Genomic DNA, 14,234 nt, shown 5'->3' with positions numbered 1-14,234 from the left:
GCGTTATTCAGTTTAATTACAATTAGACATTTTTCCTCCTCTCCATCCTCCCTCCTCAGGATGCAGCTCTGTGCATTAATATTTCCCCCCCCCAGTTTCCATTATGACCTCAGGATTACATCTCTTACAATTTGATATCTTTCAGAGGTCCATTTTTTTGTCCATCCTGCCTTTCTGTTTTGATTCAGGCAATGAGCATGTATTTTACTAAAGCTTCCAGAACTGTTTATCTGTAATTTGTGTTCTTGAACCACATATTTACTACTGAGCTCCAGCTTTGTGTTGGACATTCCTTATTTTCAATAAGGTGCATTCACAAATATCTTCCTAATAGTCGCGTAGTTTCATTAGGATGCTCTTCATTTTCACTGCATTTAATTTTAATTTTGCCTTTTTTTAATAGATCAGCTTTCTAGTTCCTTGACTCTCCAGTGTTTTGTCATGACTCTAAAGCAGCATTCAGGTTTTGTTTCCTCGTAAACCCACTTGTGGATTCTCTTTATTCTATTCTAGTGGGCTTTTTTAAGTTATAAGTTTTTCTCTCCTTAGCTAGGCCTTGAAGTACTGGGCAGTTCACATGTTGTTTAATAGTGGCTGTATTTTTCCCTTGTTCTTTGTAGTGATGCAGGCAGATTGGAGCAAGAACCTAGTGGTTGGCAACTCTGTCTATAGCAGGGGCTTGGAACTAGACGATCTTTAATCTAAGCTGATTCTATTCTATGATTTAAGTGAAATTACTCTAAATAACTTGTGATCTTAGAAAATTCCTTTTAAGGACCTAGGAGTGAATGTTTCTGACATTCAGCACTGCTATGCCAAGTCTCCAACTCAAAGTAATTCCCATGTCTTCAGGGTCAAATTTATTACTGGCCTCTCCATGATGCCCAACAATTAAGTCCAGGCAGTGAGAGCAGAGATAGTGATGGTACCAATAGTGCATTTTAAATGGCGTAAACACAAGGGAATGACTTGAACATCTGCTTCTTGTCTTGTGGTCTTAATGTGCCCTTGTGATGGAGATCTGGGTCCAGAAGACACACACGCGTTTCTGTCACTGGACTCTTTTGATTGAGATTTTTGTCTCCAGCTTCCCATTGCCAAGGTGGTGCCCTGGCTTGCAGGTTAATGGAGAAGGTTTAACTCCTGCAGTTCTTGCTGATGCTGGGCCAGAAGTGTAGGTGGCAGAGGTCCAAGCGGCAAGGAAATATGAAGAAGAGTAATAAGACAGCTGAGAGTTAGGGAGGGAAAGCCTCTTCCCTCCTCCAACTTTCAGTCACATCTTGGATCTGGTTCAGCTCATCTAGAAGATGGAATTAAATCTGTATAAATATTTTGATCTCATTGTCATAAGGATTGTCAAAGCAGAAATAATGGCATTAGCCTTAAGAGTGGTGTTACCAAGCACCAGTGCAATTGAAACAAGTCTTCCCAATGATACTTGCATGTTACTTTACTTCTACAGAGGACACAGATGCCATTCTCTCCCTTTCCCACGCGGTCCTGGACAGGGCTTTTTCCCTTCACCAGAAATCTCTGTCTGGTTTAAAGGTGAGCTGAGGATGAAGGACACCAGGACAGGGTACCTGATGCCACCCTCCTTTCCCTACTCCTCCAAGCAGGAGAAATGTCCATGGGTGTAGTAGTGATAACCACATTCTTGATCCTCCCATGGATGCTTTCTGGACATGTAAAATGAGATTTCAGTTTTGAAGTGCCATGAGTAATTTGCAATCTGTGGAGTTTGGGACTTTGTTTTGGGAACTGCTGTCTTGGATTTTAACTATCAAATCAAGATAGCATCTGTTAGCGTTTAGTCTGGTTTTCAGATGAACCTGGATTTTGGTATGGAAATCTAATTAGTCTGAGTTGACACTCCTTCTTCTTGCATGAAATAAGAATCATCGACTAAATTGATCTGCAACCACTTCTATTGATGTTTTGGGAGATATAGGCACAGCCAGTGTTAATCAAAGTGTAGCCATGCGCTACACTTTGACAAGACTTCCTGCATTTTCATACCTTCTGCCTATACAGTAGGAACACTTGCTGCTAATCAGATGGCACGTAGCCATGTGCAGTGAAGCCTTTTCTGCTCTCTTTGTGTTTCTCCCAGAAGCATATTCAGCTTTATTTCCCTTCTTCTTAATGGAAGATTTATTTGCCAGAAAACTTGTGGAAATATTTTCACCATATTTTCCCCAGTAGAGTATCTTCAATTTCAGCTCTTTCCTTTGGCATATTGACTCCAACACTGTTCTTTCTGGATTTCCTGCATGCTTTGTTTTTCCAAGTTTCTGTTTTCAGTTTGCGATCATTCTCTTTGCACTGATGGAGCATCTGCCCATAAACTGAATTTCTTTAAAGTAAAAAGCCATTCTGTTACATCGAGGCTTTGAGTTAGGGATGAATTCCAGTTCAATCTGTTGTTCTCATGGATGACTTTTGGTTGTCTAGATTCAGTGACTGAAAGAGGAACCTGGGCTGCTGATACAAGGAGTGTAGCCTCCATAAGAGGTCAGGAGTGCTTCAGTCTTCCCAGTAATGGCTCAGAGTATCCTAAACTGATAGTGGTGGAAGAAAATACATTCATAGGAAGGAATTTCTCTTTCTCTTGCTTTTCATGTATGGTAATGATTCTGTAGTGCTCTTACAATACTTCTGCCTCATATAAAAGTACATAAAAGACTAGATTGTTGTGTTTCTCAAGTCTGTTGCATGGTGGGAAAAAGATGGGAGTAAGGGACTGGTAAATCTGGGACTGGCATGATATAGTGAAGATGCCTGTGATTACCCATCTAGTGCTATAGGAAATTGCATGGAGATTTTTTTTTCTATGCAATCTTTACAGAAATGTCCAGGTAAGGGTTTGTCAAGGCTTAAGTGCTCATAGCACAGCAGAGCTTTCCAATACCATTATTAGACCCAGGGCGAAGACATGGGCTATACAGGGACAATTCTGGACCTGTGCCTTTCGTAAGATTATAAGTGATGCTGAGGTTGCCTTAGCTGTGGCTGCAGGAGCATCCAGTCTTTACCAAATCCTTTGACAGTACAAAGGGAGCTCTACAAGAGCCTCGTGATCTACTGAGCAAAGCTCCCTTCCTTTAAATTAGAAACCCAACTGGCCCAGGCTGAAGAAATGAAGAGGAAGGGACAGATAATATCTTGCCTTTTTAAAAACAAACAAGCACCTCCCTGTTTTCTCCCTTACTGAGCACAGCATTCGACACCTGGGCCAATGCCCACCCTTCATCACTGCTGTAGACAGTGCTGATTGCAGAGTTCAGTATATGGTTTCGCTCTTGATTTGGCTTTCATTTAATTGAGTTTTTAGAAACGAGGTTGTTCCGTGCTGTGCACATTTATATAGACGCTTGGTAAATATTTTGCCTACTGGTGGCAGCTGCTTGGAGTGGAGTGAAGTCGGGATGCTGGTACCAGCTTGTTTTTGTTTTCTGACTGCTTACCAGGATGTGTGTGGCATTTCTACAGATTTTCATTTAACATGGCAAAGGCAATCTGTCCACTACTGCTCTCCACAAAGCGTTGCAGGTTTGTTTACAGGATTAGCTTATAAAAATGCACATACAAAGTGAGTGAAAACTTACTTCCTTACTGTAAGTGATCTTAACAAAGACCCTTCCGGACTTGAAAGGAAAGGCAAATAAGCATTATGCTATGATTTAGGTTTCTGCAGTAGGAAGTCTTTTATAACAGCTCATAGAGATCTTCTTTCTTAAACGTTTGCGTTGACCTTTAAAGTGGTGGCCAAAATTTAGAGAGGGGGTTATTTGTTTGTTTGTTTGTCACAAGTTGGTGAGGCTGTTCCTGCTTGGAGATTGAGAGTAGTTTCCTCTTGCTATTGAAGGCTAAGGCTGGGAAGGAAGACTTACTGCAATCTATTTCAAGAATAGTTGGAGGAGGAGGAAATTCCCTTCTTGTTGTTAATAGCTGATGCAGACCGTTTTGCTGGAGGAGGAAGATAGTTCAGTAAGTTAAAAAAAAAATTATATATTTTTTTATTTAATCTTGTTATTATTTGGGAAATTCATTGTTTTGTAAATGTAGTACATTTAACCTTCTTTGTTAAGGGAGAGGGAGAGCTGCACAGATTGGCTATAAGCTTTGAACTCAGTATATACAAATTTGGTGATACAGGAAGGGTGAAATGTTCAGTTAGAAAAGAAAACAACCACAGATGAGCTGCAGCTTGTGTTGCAAAGCATCTGCCTGAGCTGGTGCTGTACCTCTGTGAGACAGTCGTAGCAAATTACATTATCCAGGAACTTGGATTAAGAGAGACAGGTAACTTTACCCATCCGTTCATCTGAAATATTCATATCTTTTCAGATGTTTTAGGATGTTTTAGGACACTTTCCTCAGTAATTCAGAAACAAGGACCGTGTTTAAGAGTCAGTAGCCTCGCACTCTACACCTCTCTCAGGGCAGAGCTAGGTCTATTAGTAGGTGCACATATTAAAATTGAAGTGTTTCTCGAGACGTATTGCTTTTTCACTTCAATCAAATGCAGAGAGATGTTGAAGGAATATCTCATTTTCTGCTTAATCCTGAAGCACAAGGATGCTGGAAGCAGATGGCATGTCTGGCTGTGGGAGAAGGGAAGATAGATGCCCATGTATGCTTATGGTCCCTGTGGGGACAGATGGGAAAGAAACTCAGCACCCCTAAAACTTTAAATGATGGAAAATTCACGTTTGTTCTAGTTTGTTGTCTCTGAGAATATAGGTTCTGTAAGCAAATTGGGACTTTCTTAAACTTTTGTGCAGCAAAATTCAAAATAAAATAATTTATGAAAATGAAAGAAGAAACTGGAGATCTTCCACCAGTTAATTTTTCAAGGGTTTGTCTGCAAGCCCTTTCAAGCCAAAAATGTTCCTGCAGGTGTGAAGTTAGTTTTCTTGTAAAGCTGCTTGTATACCCAGGTGTGCCATCCTCACACACTATCCCTGTCACATACGTGCTAACATTCAAGAAGAGGCACATTCCTCTGCGTAATGTCTCATCCCATCCCATGTTCTTCTTCCAGACTCGGCCAGGCAGGACTTGTTTTCACCTTCATCTCCCAGAGACATTATCACCTTCCTTGGATTTCTTACAGGTTTCTGTCAGATGTGCATGCCTAAAGGAGAAACTATTAATGTTAGTTTTGTTCGTGCATCTTTTTAAAAAAGATGGTGACTACCATTTTAATGAAATTTAAATATTCACCTGAGAGAGGATTTCTGCAATCTACACGAAAATGTTGTTTATTATAGTGTATTATTAACAATACCCCGAAACCCACTGCAGAATTCAGCAGACAAGTATACCACACACTGTACAGAATTTACTGTGCCTCTTAGAGTTTATAATTTAGTTGATAATCAGCAATATAAAGAAATATGGAACACACTATCAAAAATAAAAGCATAGCTTTATGTGCTATATAGGTGTATATATGGGATATTTTGAAGTTTGGTCAGTAGCGAATTGAGAATTTTAAATTGCCTTCCAGTCTATCTACATGAATTTTAAGTTTGCTTTGAAGTGTCAGATATACAAATAATCTGCTACTTTTAGTTTTTTCATTTTCTTTACATCATTTTATATACATCATTTTATTTTGCTGTAATTTGAGGTCTCTGCATTTCTTGCAAGTGAAAACTCAGATTTCAACTTTTAAACTACATCTTAGACAAGTTATGAGAATTCACATTCTCTACTTTCATTCTTATCCCACCTTTGGAAAAAATGTAGAAAAATTGGTCATTTGCCTATAAAACATGTTGGGTGCTTTTAGAATATTTCAAGTGCTCAGAAATTCTTCCATTATCTCTTATTTTAATTTAGAACTGCAACAGTTATGGTTCCAAAAGCTGAGAAGTGAAATTGTAAGGCAATCTTATGCTCACCAACACACTTCCATCTGACCGTGCTTTTAACACTTCTAAGTGTTTTTTAAATTATGCTATATCTGTGTCTGATGTTAGAAGTATCAGAAAACAAAACAAAACAAAAGCCCTCCTATTAGTTTCAAAACGCAGAAGACGTATATGCTATATATATTCAAAAGTGCCTATCTCTAATTTAAATGGCAAACATAAAACATAAACACCCCCCTAAGCTTTCTCCACAAGTGTTACTGCTTTATAGACTTTCTCTGTCAAACTTCTTTGTTCTTGGTTACACTTTCCATATCCTGTAAGAGACCCACTCTCTCCACGCTCTGCCTGGAGCTCTTTAGCTGTGCCTTATCTGCAGAGTGTGATGGCAGAGTGCTGTGTTGCATGCTACAGAGCCCTGTGCACCCACACCCTATGCCTTTGCTCCCTCTGCCCCAGCCCTGCAGAGCTGCAGTGTCCTTGCAGAGCCCACACATACTGGGAAAAGAACTGCAGCAAGCAGATGCCATCTGTCTACAGTTCAGAAACACTGAATTAATTTACTAGTTTGCTGTTGCAGAGGCAGGACAAATAAGTGCATAGGTTTCATAAAAAAAGAAAGCTTTATCTATAGAATGATAGAATCATTAAGGTTAGAAAAGACCTATAAGATCATTTAGTCCAACCGTTCACTTACCACCAGTAGTGCTCACTCACCACATCCCTCAGTGCCACATGTACACATTTCTTGAACACCCTCAGGAATGTTGACTCCCTGGGCAGCCTGTGCCAGAGTCGTTTTACCTAGTATGTGTTTAGAAGCATTCTACTGTACATAACTGTGTCTTCTTAGGAAATGGTAAGGCCTAATATGTGTATCCTATCAAGCCTATCAAATAGAAGTTAGAAAAAAAGTCACACTAGTAAAGTTGTGTATTCTTATCTAGGATCCTCCTGGTGCAGATGTTACCAAGCTACATCCAGTTTTGCCTCTACAGTTTAGCGTTGCCTTAAAACTCAGTGCATTGGGTCCTCAAGGGCTTGAAGTCAGAGCAAATTTTTAAGGTAGTAATTTTGCAGCAAATTCTAATTTTTTTGTAGAGTCTGGTGAGTTTCAGCATGGTAAGAGGAAATCCATCCATCATTGGGCACTCTGTGAAAATAAGTGCTTACTTATTGTTTGGATTGAAACCTTTTATCTTTTTTATTTCTGCACTTACTGATTAATTTAAAATGTAGGAATAAAATTACTGAGTTACATAATACTGGCCAAATCCTGACAATAGTTTTGTAGGAAACAGAACGTGTAAATGCAAAATCAGAATGGTGTGTTTTGCTGAAGTGGTACCATATGTTAGTTGATTAACAAGTTGTATGGATGTTAGAAGATCTTGGCTGCTTCTAAGAAGGAGCATCTGTTTTCTAAATCTTTTAACTGTAATGTAAATGTATGTATACTTTGCCAAGTAGAAGCTTTTTTTCCTGCCTTTTTGTTGTTGTTTTTCGTATCAGCTATGAATTCCGTTGATATTTTTCTTTCCATAGGCAACATTAGTACGTTTCTAATATTTGTATCTAATCTCATCTCTTTAACAAAAACGCAGTAATATGAAGAAATAATGCAGAATGTCCCACATGTGCAGGTGTTTTATATGAGTGATCCAATTTTTTTCAGCTTGTGTTTGGTATTGGACTTCATGTTTTGTTTTGTTTCTATCTTCGACCAGCTAACCCAGTAACACCAAAACACCAAAAACAGTAACTAAAGAGCAGAATACTTGAACTTTCCTTTAGAAGCTGAATGTTCACATTGACAGAATTACAGTGAGTGCATGCAACTGACAATGTGCATGCCTGCACGCATCACAAATGTAACTGCAAAAACAAGTGCTGTGTTTTTACACAGTAAAATGTATCATCTTCCACTTGAGATCTATTTTGAGGCCTTACATAGAGTTTAAGTGGTTCATCAGTCTTACTATACTGACTAGCAGCACATTCTCTTGTAGCCTAGCCGGTGTTGGGGCTGTGGTGAGAGTCGATTATCTCAGGCTTAACTATATGTAGAAATGAAATGTTAGAGAAACACCAGAGAATTTTTAGTCTCTTCATGCCCACTGTATAGAGAACTTTTGCTTCTCAGTGTTGAAGAGGATCACATTTTGAGGTTTCCCAAACAAAGCATCTGAGAAAAATGGAACTTGTCTTAGTGTGATTTGGTGGATTTTTTTTGAACTTTTCCCTCAGATGAGGATCATGGCTCAGCAAAGTGCTTTGATGGGACGTGATGCTCGGGTTTGTGCTGAGCTCTTCGCTCAGGGCCACTTCTTGGGGAGAAGGCCACGGCAGGAACTGAGGGGCCAGTAGGTGCTGTAGAGTAGTAAGGACAGACCAGATGCATTTAATCTGTGCGATTGGTTAGGTTCCATGGGCACAGGAATTGAAGTCAGATGATGCTTCACAAGCCTCAGATTTATATAATCTAGAGACGTTTCTCTTGGTCTGTGGAAACCTGAGCGTGTTGGCCCTTCAGTACAGGTGCAAGTACTTCAAAGAAATCATTTCTTTCAACATGTTTTCAGTGGGAGACTCAGGATTATGGAGGACAATTTTGTTTAGATCCAGATGCAGACTGTGGCTGGCAATGTTGCTGCTTTGTTTGTCTGTTTTTAATTTGATTATGTGTCCTCTGCCGTGGCCTCTCCAGGAGCAACCTGTCCGTATTCAGCATCTCTCTCTCTCTGCATCCTTTGGCACCTCTGCTTCAGCGCTGCGGCCTACAGCCCAGCCCAGGCTCTGCCTTCATCTCAGACGCCAGGCAGCACCCCAAGGCCCCACCCGGCGTGACCCCTCCGGGCGCAATGTCGCCGGCAGAGGGCAGCAGCGCACCGCTCCTGCCGCTCCCCGCTGCCGGGCCGGGCCGGGCACTTCCTCCGGGCACTGAGGGTGAGGAAAACGCAGTTAAACATTAGCTTAAAAAAAAAAAAAAAAAAAGGGCAAGAAAACCAGCAGATCTCTTTTGCGCGTTGTTAATATCTCTATTGGCAAAGTCTGATTCCTCTGTTCATCTGATTTCCCCTTACTTTCATTAGAAGGCAGTAATTTGAAGCTGCAGGGGAAGTTTTGAAAGACTGGGCAGAGATCAACCTCTTCTCTCAGAGCTTTGGGACTTTCCAGGGTAGGAAGCTGTTTATTTAATTCTGCCAAAATTGCATGTATTTCTTTGGCAGGACATTGAGCGTAGCCATGTGATGACCACGAAGCAACAAGCTAAGACAAGTCTTAACACAAAGGAGCAAGGCGAGCATTGGTTTCCTGCTCCTTGTGCTTGGCTGCATACTTTACAGACAGCAGCTTTGGTGCCTGCAGGAGCTGGGAGCTCACTTTTCCTGCAGGTAGCCAAGCAAACAGCTGTGAGCTGTTGTACACCCTCGGAGCTGTTGCACACCTCAGCCCAGCTGACTGCCTCCCACCGGTCCAAGCACCCAGCTTATGAAGTCACGACCTTTTTACTATGCATCTCTGTAAAGTGTCACAGCTTCTTGCCATTTGTTTTCCCAAGAGAGCTGTAATGGGCAATATAAGATATTTTGTAAGCAAAATATGTTGTTGGTGATGACTGAAGCGATAAACAATGAAGCAGCTAAGCAGGCAGGCAGAGCGTGGTGGTGAATTTGTGTGAGAGGGAGAAGTGTTACCTGCTCCATTGGCTCCATATGTTTGTTGCACAGAACTGACATCCCCGCTTTGCTCAGCAGAGCCCAGCCTGGATGTCGCGATGTGTCTACATGGATTGGGGTCAAAGTGTAGAAGGAAGTGCTGTTTGCAACTCTTTTTGGCACAGCCACAGCAACCGCTTATGAAGTGTTAAGGAGCAGGCTTCATGCTTTGCCTTGCAAAGCCTGGCCAGGAATCATGCAACAGCTCCATCTGGTATGAGATTGCAAGCAGAAGCGTAGCATAGGGAAAAGACAGACCATCCTCTGGCTTTAAAGCTGTGTTTTACAATGGTGAGTCTCCTTAGAATGTGGTCTGGGTTGGATTGTTTTGTTTTGAGAGAGAAGTATTTAAGAAACTGATTGTCTTGTCTGCTGGCAGCAGAACAATAATAAAATGTGTTGGGCAAAAATAGAAATAGGAAAGTTTTTGAATAGCGAATCAAGAACATGAGCCTAAAAATCAGGATTAGTTCCTGAGGAAAGCAGTCTACGTGGGAATCACCCACTGTCTAGAATACTGTGGGAAGTTATTAAGAATATTAGAAGATATTTCTGCCTTCAGATAGTGTATGGTTTTTCCAAATAAAAACTGTGTTTTTTATTTTATTCTTAGAATGAATTGTGATGTCATCTAAAGAGCCACATGTGTAGATTTTCTCAGAAGATTCCTACTGCTTCCAGAGGAGAGCTGACCACTGAACTGTCAGTGCTCTTCTCAGTGCCTTTAAACTTATGTGTATGCCGCTTTGTCATGGAGGGACATCTCTGGAGACAGGTTCACCCCGTCCTAAAATACGCGTCTAGAATGAGTGGGATGAGTAATTGTGCAGCAGGTGCCTGTTTTGCTTTAGTAGTATACTAGGTGAATGGCTTACAATACTCACTTGTCTTTTTGAAGGCTAAGGATGGGCGAGGGGAGACAGGCTACCTTCCCTTGAGAAGAAGGAAGCTCTGGGATTCTTAGGTGGTATCCATGGAGAGATCCCATCAGCTGGGAAATCACACACTAATTTTCTCCTATTGTCAGTGTCAATATTGCAGATGGGGGTAAAGCAGCTCTAGAACAACCAGTGCTTCTGCCAATCTGCAGTCACATTTGCAGGTCTCTGTTCAGGGTCACTGGTTTCCAGTGCAGAACAGATTTGGCTGCTTTGACCAAGCAGCAAATGCAGAGGTTGCTTATGCAAGATGTTTTGACTTGTATGTGCTCCACACCCATGAAGCTTTCATGGTTTGTTTACCACTTATATTTTCTGGGTCAAGACTTACTGAGAGAGATCATTGTATACCCTGTCATATTTTGGAAAACAGTATTTAATTAAGCAAATCAGATGTTTATGTGAGTCTTCTTCAACATACCCCAGCAGTTTCCTGTTCCTGTGGTAGCTCCAGGCACACGAACACGACAATCCTTACTGCTCTGATATGCTTCTGCAGTTAACACAGAAGTACGTAGTCATGGGTATGAAACTGCTATTGCTTTCCTGCAAGTTTGATAATTCAGTAAGAATTGCTTTCTAAAGTACCTGAAAATCTAATGAGATTCTGGATAGGCCACTTTCAAGTCAGCCAGTCATAACATTCCTTGAGAAATTGCTAGTAAAAAGTTTCTTACTGTGCATAGCTGCTTAATAAAAGGTGTATTATTCTTTGCCCTTGAAAAATCCCCTAACAGAAAAAAAAAAAAAAAAAAAAAGCTAGAAAGTGCTCCTGTTTTCTGGGGAAGGCAGTGCAGGGAGGTGGTTAGATGTCCAGATAAGTTCAGGAAACAGTGTACGCAAATTTCCAAAGGACTACAAGGGCAAAACAACTGGTGCCATCATTGTGTCTCACAGCCCAGCAAGAAACAAAAGACCAATTTAAGTAGCTTTGAAAAAGGAACATAAATACTCATCAACAGATGAGTAAATTCTCCTATCCCTGCCCTCCCTTTTGTGTGGGTGCAGACTCATGCACCGAGTAAATCACGGTCTGCCTTTGGGGAAGTCAGAACACAAAGGCAACAGTTACTGCCACTGACCCCCTCCATTGTGGTGTGGGCTTTAAAATGCTCAGGGGACCTCACTCCTCTCCACCTGTCTTCCTGGAGAGGTCGCGTGTGTTAGCAAGGACAGATAGCCAGATTTCATTCCTTTAAATGAATGAATTACCAACAACCCTGCTGCTGTCAGGTCCCACTACTGGACACTGATCTTTAAGTAAGTCTTGCCCACCCTTTCACTGGATCCCATATCCTAAAAGATGAAGGAGAGTAAGTGAGGCTTGGTGCCACTCTGTGCTTCAGCCCCAGTCATGGCACCTAAAGTCCTCCAGAGTAGCCTCTTAGTAATGGGGAGTTAATGAGGGAGAAAAGATGATCTCAGCCCCCCCAAAGCTGTACTGATCCCTTGTTCAAAAGGTTTAGTAACCTTTGGACACTTGATGGTATCCAGAACTACGGATGCTGATGCCATGGAAGATTTGTACTCTATTGTCCACTGTCGCAATGGAATAGCTGAAGCACTGCAAATTCATTCTCTGGTTTCCACTACACTAACTTTCCTGTGTAGGCAAATATTTAGAATCTTTTTTTTTACAACAGATGAAATGATATGACTTAACTTATTGCACGCTATTCATTCTCTCCCCTATCCTCTTCTGGGAGGAGGTTTCCATACAATTCTCACTACACAGCAGAGTGTTTTGATTAGATCTGGGGTTGTTATTTTTCTGTTGTAATGCAAGTGCTTCTATTTGTCTATAGTTAGTAAGTATGAGAAAGTGTAACTGTCAACAGTAGTGCTTCTTGTACCTCACTGAATTTAAGAGCAGTTGTGGCAGGTCAGAGGAGCCCAGCCTTTGTCTTAAATGTTGGTGGTTACCTAAGGGAGAATACTGGACCAAGGAGAGTACGTAGTATTCAAGCTCCGAGCAATAGATGGATAAGAGATCACTTGAAGGAAATGAAGGATGATGTCCTTTTTGTTTTTAATAGTGCTCAATTGATTTATTTCCATTAATTTGTTGATTTGAAAAAAAGAAAATTCTTGAAAAGTCAGCAACTGAGATATCCCACAAGAGGTTTCCCAGCTTACCAGTACTTCACAGAACCATGGAATTTAGATCAGAAAATCATTTAGATCATTTAGATCAGAAAGGACCTTTAAGATTATCAACCTGACCTACTGAGTCCCATCACTAAAGCATGTTCTCTAGTGCCATAATAGTACTCTGTGGAATTAATATTCACATCCATGTTTTTGAATCATTAGCCTACTTGTCTCTTTTGATGCCTTGAATCTGTATGGAGAGTGACAATGAACAATCTTCCCCTATTAAGTTTTTCTTTGTTACTCATGTTTATGGACCTTGACCATACGTTTGATTCATCTGCTCCCAGAACAGAGAGTCTACATTATTTAGTTCCTTGTACAGAAAATTTCCATAACTTTGATCATGCAGGTCACCTTTTTTCTTAGTATTTCTGTGTCTGCTATATCTTTTTTGACCTGGAGTGAATTAAAACTTCATGCTATATTCAAATATGGCTAGACTGTAGATTTGTAGAGTAATATAATTCTATTATCCATCTTGTTTGCTGTTGTTTTCCTAACATTTTCCAGTATTTATTTGAATTTTTAATCACTAATGAGCACTGAGCTGAAATTTTCACAAAATGGTTATTATCAAAGAGTTTGAGGTTATAGTCTGTTCTAAGACAGTATGTACCATTTTGCTACAGGGATTTCTTCTGTCATTTTACTATCTATTCAGGCAGTAAAACTGCCTATTGCTAAGTAATGGAACATTTTCAGCAAACGCTGTCACCTCAGTTCATACCCCCTTTGCCCTTTTCCAGTTCACTGATGCTGGGAGCTGCCCAGACCAGTGCAAATTCCTCTGTGATGCCACTGGTAATCTCCCTCCCTCCCTAGAGAAAACTGCCTTTTATTCCTGCTTGCTCTTTCCTATTTTTACTTTTTTTTTTTTTTTTTTTTAAACCCATGGAAGGATCTCTTCTTTATTACATGCCCCCTACAAATCCAAGCAAGCTGTTTTCTGCTGAGTATCACATGTCTCTCCTCTCACTAGCTTGGGAAATGGAAATACAGTTCTGCTTCTGCTTTCATTGACCCATATGATATTGGGTTTCAGATTCTCCCTGCAACATTAAATCAACTAATTTCTCAGAACCCTGTTTGGCTTTTGCTACTTGCTTAACATGTTGTCCATGTGCAACATGTTGAGAGTCCTGTTGGGGAGTGACTTACGCTGCTTTTTTGAGGCAGGGAGAAGTGTTTATGGTTCTTATTTTAGCTCCATCAGTGAAAGAAAATAATGAGCAATAGTGCCTCGGTGGGTGAATTTGTGGTTTATTGAAAGCTGTGGCAGAGCCCACAAGATGAGGAGAGAAAATAATGGCTGATTTTAAATTTCAGCTGTTGGCTGCAGCTGCAGCTTTCAGAAAGCTTTTCAGCCTGGTGCCTGTCCCACTTTTCTTCCTTTTACTGGAAAAGGAAGCTGAATTGCAACACTGAACGCTGCATGACTTAGACTTTTAGTACGCAAACTTCAAGTGGCATGGCTTTGAGCATAGGAACGATCAGATGTACATTATTTAGGAAGGGGCTCAAGACACAAAGATGTTGAATTC

At 40.7% G+C, this 14,234-nt stretch overlaps 1 protein-coding gene across 12 annotated transcripts in view; it reads left to right on the top strand.

Annotated features, from left to right (window-relative positions):
• The window catches only part of KIAA1217 (KIAA1217 ortholog), a 354,008-nt gene that overhangs the window by 145,157 nt on the left and 194,617 nt on the right, over positions 1 to 14,234 (top strand). The window contains exon 1 of one of the 12 annotated variants that reach the window (XM_085227257.1): positions 3,860 to 3,990. The exons of the other annotated variants lie outside the window; for them this stretch is intronic. The gene's annotated coding sequence lies outside the window, so the exon portion shown is untranslated. Of the gene's footprint in view, positions 1 to 3,859; positions 3,991 to 14,234 lie in introns of those variants that run through there. 12 annotated transcript variants of the gene reach the window in all.

The sequence above is a fragment of the Meleagris gallopavo genome, chromosome 6, assembly GCF_905368555.1.
Source record: "Meleagris gallopavo chromosome 6, MGAL_WU_HG_1.1, whole genome shotgun sequence".
In the NCBI taxonomy this organism is placed as follows: domain Eukaryota; kingdom Metazoa; phylum Chordata; class Aves; order Galliformes; family Phasianidae; genus Meleagris; species Meleagris gallopavo.
Note: the sequence above shows the minus strand (reverse complement) of the source record. Positions and strands in the feature narration are given on the sequence as shown.